Genomic DNA, 8,979 nt, shown 5'->3' with positions numbered 1-8,979 from the left:
AAGTTTAGGAAATTATACTGCCGAAAATATTTTTAGGGAGGGCTGCCACCTGTTTGAAAAATTTTATTGAATTAAATGATAAAATAAATGAAATCTAAATCTACATCTAGATATCTATATCTATACATATAATAAAATTGTAACAGGTCGATGTCTGTACATTATAGATATTAAAGAAAAATTAATGTGTCTAAATGAAGGATGGGGTTAAGTTTGTAAAAGTGGTGAATTAACAAGGAAAGATCACCGTAGGTATATCCATTGCTCCATTTGAAAGATACTAAAGAGATCACACGACTCATTTAGCAATGTACCGGAAAACTTTTCATTCTATATGACAGCGAGGATTCTTGGCCCTCCTATAACTGAAAACTCACTTCTGTGCTCTTGAGTTTCTCTATAAGAACTTTTATTGGCATACGCATCGCACCAATGTTGTAGTTGCAAGATCATACAAAAAGATTACGCATGCTTGGCAGAGATCTCACGGGTGGAAATAAGACCATTGGTAAAGCTCATGACACCAAAAGGGATAGGTATTCCATATGGTATTACAGCGTTACTATTATTGGCCTATATGTGAGGAGGATACTGCACCTTAGTGGTTTCAACTTAAATCAAAAATTTTGACTTTACAGACTAATTTTGTTTTTAAACGCTCTTTTGCATTGGCCAACGAAAAGCTCTTATTAGGCGCCGCGAAGTAAGCGGCATTGGCTAGTAATTAATAAAGCTATAAGAAATAGTACCAATACACTCAAAAAAATCGTAGATATGAAAAACATAAGCTGAGATAGAGTGGCGAAAATATAAATAGGTAACAGACATTTTAGCTGTCTTTGGCTATTCCCCTTTCGATTATTTAATGTTTATTCCTTTTTATGAAAGCGGTCTCGTTATCTACCAAAGACCATGTAAGCCAGAATTTTGTACAAAAATTAGCAACATTCGACAAAGTTTCATCAAAAGTTTGAGATTTTTTATTAGATTTCTTAGAAATACTCAGTTTGTAACATATTCAATTCAAAGTGAAAATTTTAAGTAGCTAACACTTACCGTTGATATTTGGTAAATTTTTTGGAAGGTGTTGCTCATTTTCTCCATGCAAAAAAATTTTTGAACATACTGTTTATGGGAGAAAATGCGCGGGCAAAAAATTGCCAAAAATCAACGGCAAGTCCAAGCTTCTTCCAAATCGCACTTTATTATACTAAAATATAATGGGCTTCAAATAATAGCATACTCAAAACCATTCTAGAAAATCTGATTAAAATGTTTCAAATTGTGATGAAAATTTATTAAAATTCGTCGAATATTTATAAACGTTCTACAAAATTTGAAATACGACGAAACGTCCGATAACGGACTGAGGCTGATCGACTTCGCCGGGACCCGAAACGTGGTAATATGTAGTACTAGGTTCCAGCATAAGCAGCGTTTTAGACGCACGTAGACTCCGAAGGCCAAACATTGACTCGGACCACTATCTTGTTGTAGCCAAGATACGCACCCGCCTCTTTGCAGCAAAAAATGTGCGCCCAACAATACAAGGAAAGCTTAACGTCGAAAAGCTGTAATCACAACAGACGGCCAATTTATTCGCCACTCGACTCACACACATGCTCTCTGAGAACACTCTTTCACAATCCGACATAAGCGAGCAGTGGAACCACTTTTCCCGATCATTAAGTACCGCCGCCGAAGAAGTAGTTGGATTTCAGCGAGCCCGAAAGAACAACTGGTACGATGAGGAATGTCAAAAAGTCGCAGAGAAAAAAGACGCCGCCTATAGGGCCACGCTGCGAACGGGCCCAACGCGAGCCATGTGGGACCGTTATAGGGAGCTGAAGAAGGTAGCGACGTATTTGCCGCAATAAGAAGAGAGAGGCCGAAATGCGTGAGAGCGAAGAGCTTGCAATACTAGCAGACAGGAAAAACGCCCGAACATTTTACCAGAGGGTTAGGCGACTTACGGAAGGTTTCAAAACCAGGGCGAACTTCTGTAAGAACAACAATGGCGACCTAGTGACCGATGTACATAATGTACTTAAATTATGGAGCTTTTTATTTTTTAATGAAAAAATGAAAAAAATCAAACTTTATCAGAAGAAAAATTTAAAAAATAAAAGGTTCTGTGCCAAACTTTTGCATTTTTACTGAAGTCTGTTCTGTTACAAAAAAAAAATCAAGTTACTGATGAAGAAAATCGATGGATAGATACGAAATATGAGTGGTCAAATGAAAATGCGCAAAGATCTATCGTATGAAATACGAGCAGTAAAGCGTGTTATTCGGGTGAATGTGGCGTATGAGTAACACGCTTTACTGCTCGTATTTCATACGAAAAATCTTTACGCATTTGCATTTGACCACTAATATTTATCCATCGAATTTCTTCATCAGTAATTTAATTTTTTTTGTAACAGAACAGGCTTTAGTACAAATGAAAAAATTTGGCACAGAACCTGTTATTTTTAAAATTTTTCTTCTTGTAAAGTTAGATTTTTTTTTTTTTCATTAAAAAATAAAAAAAGCTGAAATGATAAATTAATTTGTCAGAAACTGTAAGCTCCCAGCCAGCAAGAAAACGTACATTTTACGAACATTATGTTTTACGAGGGATTCTCGTATCGCCAAAAAGTTAGAGAAAAGCTCGTAAACGATAAAACAAAAAAATATAATAGAAAGAGGCTTGTAGTAATTTGTCAGCACAAGAAAAAATTTTAGTTTTGTTGACAATTTTTCTTCAATCACAATATTTTATAAGTAGTCTGTTAAATATTCAATTTAAGAAAATTATTAAGTATGTGATTTATTGGGAGACTGGAGCAAACGCCAAGGACGATCTACCACTTTCTTTTATAATTAAACTTCTTGTAAGTAGCTACTACATATGTAATTCAAAAATACAAATTAATTTAACGAGTTTTGCAATTCTTTCACAGGCTGCGCGGAGTAACACTAAAATATTTAAACGTTTAATTCCCCTATCTCGTAAGTTTATAGTTATTTATTTTTTTAATTTGCTAGTTTATTAGGACTTTGCAGTTATTGAACTTAATGTTTTATTGATAATATGGCTTCTCAATTAAAAAGGCGTGCGAAATCCGAAGCCTTATCCGTACTAGCGTCAATAAATGATTCATTAAAAAAAAATTATTACAGATGAGGTAGCAAAACTTTTCTCGTGGAAGGGAACTGGTACCAAAAGCAGCGCTATTGGTTTGGCAACGACAGCGGCAATAAGAAGTACGGATCATAATATTATTTATTACTACTTTTTACTTAATTAAATTTTCCGGTTTCCAATGGAGTTTAATCTTTCACTTTATTTTCTTAGGTGCTTTTCGTCAAAAATTTAACTCCCACGAAGAAGTTTTTATTTCCGTATCAAAGAAGCACTTCCAATATGCACACGACCGGCAAAAAAAAATTGGCAGCCTATCGGCAAAAAAGATAAAAAATAAATTCAGCAACTTTATAATATATATTAAACCCCTCTTATTTAATTGTTAATTTGTTAATAGATAGTTTGTTAATATTTATTTATCTGAAAATATCTTCACATATACAGTGCCGGGAAAAAATATTGGCACAGAGAATTTTTCGCCATGAATGCAAAGTTTTTTATTCTGATATCTTCTCTAATTGTTTTTTATAAAAATATAGTTAGTATGAAGTTCTACTTTCAAATCAGATTTTTTAGAAAAATTTTAAGTATGCAGTTTTATAGCTCATTTAATTTTAGTATAATAAAGTGCACGCTTGAATAGCTAGAGAACCTCTTTGTTTTTTTTTTTTTTTTTTTTTTTATATTTTTATTGAGCTTTGTACCACGATTGTTTATTAGGAAAAATTGAAAAAGCAACAAAGTCTAAGCGGTAGAAGTTATAGCACTATTTCGGAGATCACCACATCTCCTCATCAGACTTCGTTTTCTAGACTTCTTTGTTTTTTGACAATTTCTTATACGCAGTTTCTTCCATACAAAAAAAAAATGTCGCACATAATTTGCATGGAAGAAACTGCGTGAAAAAATTGCCAAAAATCAACGCGGTTTTCTGGCAACTTCAAGCTTGAACTATGTTATACTAAAATATAATGGGATTTTAAACTGCATACTTAGAATTTTTCTCAAAAATCTGATTTGAAAGTAGATCTTCATACTAACTGTATTTAAAAAAAATAATGTGCGAAAAGAAATTCAAGTAAAAAACTTTGCATACATTGCGAAAAATTCTCTGTGCCAATACTTTGATCCGGCACTATAAATATTTATTAATTATAATTCCATTCAATAAAAGAACTACAATAATTTGAATTAATTAATTGCCTTTATATTTAGCATTCAAAAACAGTAGATAAAGCAGTGTAGAAAAACGTTTTTTTAACGTAAATTAATCGTTTACGAGACTCGTTTACAATTAAAAAACGGACGTAAAAATATTCGCATACGAATGCTTTTTCGATCCGTTTACGACTGTTCGTAGGCGATGCACAATTTAAAGCGAAAAAGTGCTCGAAAAAGAGTCGTAAACGGCTATCATAAACGATTTTTAATCCGGTTTTTCTTCGAGAAAATATCCAATTACGAGCTTGTTTACGATGATTTTGCTGGCTGGGCCCTATCGGAAAGTGATGTATATGTGGTGGTTCCCTGCAAACATTTTTATAAAAATAATATGTAGATCCCGTAAATTTTGAACAGTCAACATGCATAAATTAAATTATAAGTAATTTCTTTCTCTCTTTACACAACACTACATTTAATGTTTCGTATATTCAAACTTGTACCACATTTTCTTTGTTGTACCATCCTTAATTAAGTACACGCATTACACATAAGACAACGGATAAGGATTTGAATAAAGTATTCGTACTTCAGCAGTCAAATTTTATTCTACCGCTCGACCACATTGGTGTCAGAAACCCGATGATGGACTGATCTCCAGTGGTTTTTTAGAGCCGATACAATATTTAAAAAAGGTTGGAATATTTTTCCGAACTTGAGTCTATTGTGCAATTGCAAAATTTATTTCGCCGCTAGCATAACTTAACAACGATCCGATATGGAACACGCATTGCAGAGGACAGATAGCGCGACGGTCGCAGGCAGCGACTGTTTTCAAGAGATGTCGCCTAACCGAATCAATAACGGACCTCCGCAAGACATGGCTCAAGGGCAAACACAAATAATCGAAACGCCCGGTTCGCAACAACAAGGTGCATCAGTGCTCTTAAGGCAGCAGCAGCAGGGCGCACCAGTACCTCAACATCGGCTGTTGGTTCAGCAACAACAGCAACAAAGCGCAAGCTTACCGTTGGGTCAACAGCAGTCATTGGTCCAACCACAACAACAAAGTGCACATCTACAACAGCCGCTAATGCAAAACGAATTTCATGCGCGAATTCCAATGCCACGCATTATACCAAAAGACATGGATGCCTGGTTTACATTAGTTGATTATTGGTTCAGAGCATGCAATATGCCAAGCGATACTCAACGATACTACCACGTAATGGCGACGTTGGACACGCTCACTCTTCCTACTATTGGACAAATCTGCAGAAACGCCGAAAATCCCCAACGTGTGCTTAGCGCCCGAGTAGGCATGTACGAGTATTTAAAACGTGACTTATTAAAATATTCGGGGAAGTCAGCAGCGCAGAATCCTGCGCATGCTCGAAGAAATGGTGCTGGGCAATCAACGACCCAGTCAGCTGTACAACGCCATGCTACGTGTAGCAGGAAATTCCTTTTCCGAAGATGCGCTTCGTGCAATGTGAATCCAACGTTCGCTAGAACTCGTTCGTGCATCTATAATTGCACGAGAAGGCCCAATAGACGTACAGATAGCAGTTGCCGACGCAGCAATGGAGACGGTATCCCAGCGTCAAGCTTGTGCTATCTCGGAAACATCGGCATCGCCTGCTCCGTCAACAGAGGTAGCAACTACGCTGGCGAAGATCACAAGCGCCATTCATCAATTGCAAAAAAGGTTCGCTGATTTGAATACTCGAGGGCGCAGTCATCGTCGCAATCCTCAACGCACCTGTTCACGCAGCCGTCGCAGCAGCACTCAGCGTTCTGAGCCGCCAAATTCTCAGGAATGTTGGTATCACCAAACATTTGGGGACGCAGCAACTCTACGTTGCCGACCGATCGTCCGACATCAAATATCTTGTCGACACCGGTGACGATTTCAGCGTCTTACCAAAAATGCATACATCAGCACCTTTGCAGCCGACGTCCGTGAAGCTCTATGCGCCCAATGACTCAGAAATAAACACATACGGTATACTTCGCCGCCGTATCAATCTTGGCCTTCGACGGAGCTTTGAGTGGAGCTTCATGGTAGCTGACGTAAGTACACCGATAATCGGCAGCGATTTTATCTGACACTATGATTTAATCATTGATTTGAAAAGAAAGAGACTAATAGACAAAATATGCAGATTAAGGCCTTCGATCATAACGATCCGTTCGCGAAGTTACCGGTGGACTTCAAAGACCTCACAGAGATGACTTCGGATCGTAGACCAGTTAATACTGATGTTCATCACGTCATAGAAACTTCTGGTCAACCTGTGAACGCTCGTGTAAGAAAGCTGGACCTGGAAAAGCTTGCTGCAGACAAAGCTGAGTTCGATTATTTGATGCGAATCGGTGTATGTCGTCCATCCAAAAGTAACTGGCCTAGCGCACTCCACATGGTTCGACAGCCAGACGGTAGCTTGCGACAATGTGGGACTACCGTGCGCTCAACAAAATAACCGTGCCCGACAGATACCTGATCCCATTCATACACGATTGCACTGCGGTATTCGTTGGAAAAACGCTTTTTGGCAAAATTTACCTGCATCGCGCATTTCATCAGGTGCCAGTTAGGCCCGAAGAGTTTAAAAACAGCCATAGTGACACCGTTTGGCTTGTTTGAGTTTACGCTCATGACTTTTCAGAGCCTAGTACATGAAACGCTACGTGGATTAGACCTCGTCCTTCCATATGTGGACGACATATGCATCACCTCATCGAGCATTTCAGAACATTACCAACACATTCGTTTGGTATTTGAGCGACTCCGAAAGACGGGCTTGATGATAAATCTGTCAAGTGAGAGTGAGAGAGAGGAAAAAGTCATATCAGGTTTTTGGGTCACCTCATCACCAAAGAGGGGATACGTCCGTTGCCGGAAAAAATAGAAGCCATATTACGGGTACAGAGGCCAACTATCTCAAAGGAACTGAAAAGTTTCATAGCAACCGTCAACTTCTATAGGAAATGTCTGCCTGATGCTACGCAGCGTGAAGCGCCTTTGCAGAAACTTATCAACGGCAATAAACGCAACGACAGATCTCCTATCGAATGGAACAATGCAGCGGTTGCCGCGTTGATGAATGCAAGAAAGACCTGGCTAGCGCCGCTACTTTGGCTTATCCAAAGATTGATGATAAATTAGAACTAACCACCGATGCTTCGGACATCGCCGTAGGGGCTGTACTGCATCAGCTGGCTGACAACGAGCCACAGCCCATAGGCTACTTTTCACGACGTCTCTCCGATACTGAAAAGCGGTACTCCACGTACGACAGGGAGTTGTTGGCAGTTTACTTAGCCGTAAAGCACTTCCAGTTCATGATCGAAGCCAACGTTACAACCATTTTTACTGACCACAAGCCGTTAGTCAGTTCACAACTGCCATCCGTCACATACCTGGATCCGCAAACAAAACGGCTGGTATGTTATCTCGTATCAATACTATCACCGCAATCAACTACCTTGATATGGCCACTGCACAGCGAACTGATGATGATATTAACGCGCTAGTACATGGTAAGAGAAGACATTCACTCAAATTTAAACATTTCGAGATACCAGGTACTCAAGCCTAACTGCTTTGTGACATCTCCACAAGCAATATCGGTAGTTCCGTACGACTTCCGGCATCAAGTTTTACATACACTTAACGATCTCGCACACCCAGGTGCGAACGCGACGCTGAGAATGGGTTTACAACGTTTCGTGTGGTTAAGCATGCTAAAGGACTGCAAGGAGTTCGTTCGAGCGTGTGGACGTTGCAGCCGCAGCAAAATTCACCGACACAACAACAGGGCACCGTTGGTACGTATGGAGATGTCCGATCAGCGATTTGAAGTGGTCCCCGTGGACATAATTGGACCATTACCACTATGCCATGGCTTTCGCTATTGCTTAACTTTCCTCGATCGTTTTTATAGGTGGCCGGAGGGCATTCCTCTTACCGACATTCAGGCCGAAACCGTCTGCCGAGCTTTTTTCAATGAATGGATGGGTCGTTATGGAGCGCCAAGCAAAATCGTGACGGACCAAGGAGCCCAATTCGAATCAAATGTCTTCACCGAAATGCTTCACATACTAGGAACACAGCGCGAGCGAACGTCACCATACCATCCACAGGCAAATGGCTTAGTTGAGCGATGGCATCGCTCGTTTAAAAATGCCATTCTCGCTACAGGTAAAGATGAATGGGTCGACAACTTAGGTTTGACTTTACTTAGCCTGCGGAAGGCTGTGAAAGACGACATCAAGTCTTCTTCATCGGAAATGTTGTTTGGTTCCCCGACGCGACTGCCAGGCGAATTTTTCACTGCGAGCAACCGCGTGCGACCTAACTTTGTTTTCGCTGATAAGCTACGCACACATCTGCGAAATATCCGCCCAGTTGAAACTACATGACATTCTACAAGCATACCATTCGTCAGCAAGAATTTGATGGCATCAACGCACGTCTATGTGAGAAACGACTGAGTTAAGCCGTCAATGACAGAGCCTTATGATGGACCATACAAAATCACCGCTAAAAACAGCAAAACTTTCACAGTTATTATAAAAGGTAAAAACGTTGCAATTTCTGTTGATCGTCTCAATCCAGCGTAATGAAATACAACAAAGTGCTGCAACTGTAACATCAAGCTGCGTTAAATCCCTAAGACGAGTCG

General features: G+C 39.4%; 1 protein-coding gene across 4 annotated transcripts in view; it reads right to left on the bottom strand.

Annotated features, from left to right (window-relative positions):
* LOC108381406 (glutamate receptor ionotropic, kainate 2) overlaps nt 1-8,979 on the bottom strand; it is a 446,498-nt gene that overhangs the window by 361,435 nt on the left and 76,084 nt on the right. The gene's annotated exons all lie outside the window — the stretch shown is intronic.

This window comes from Rhagoletis zephyria, unplaced genomic scaffold (assembly GCF_001687245.7).
Source record: "Rhagoletis zephyria isolate East Lansing unplaced genomic scaffold, Rhagoletis_zephyria_1.1 Rzeph_scaffold_00136, whole genome shotgun sequence".
NCBI lineage: Eukaryota > Metazoa > Arthropoda > Insecta > Diptera > Tephritidae > Rhagoletis > Rhagoletis zephyria.
The sequence above is the reverse complement of the archived record's forward strand: the minus strand, read 5'-3'. Positions and strand labels throughout refer to the sequence as shown.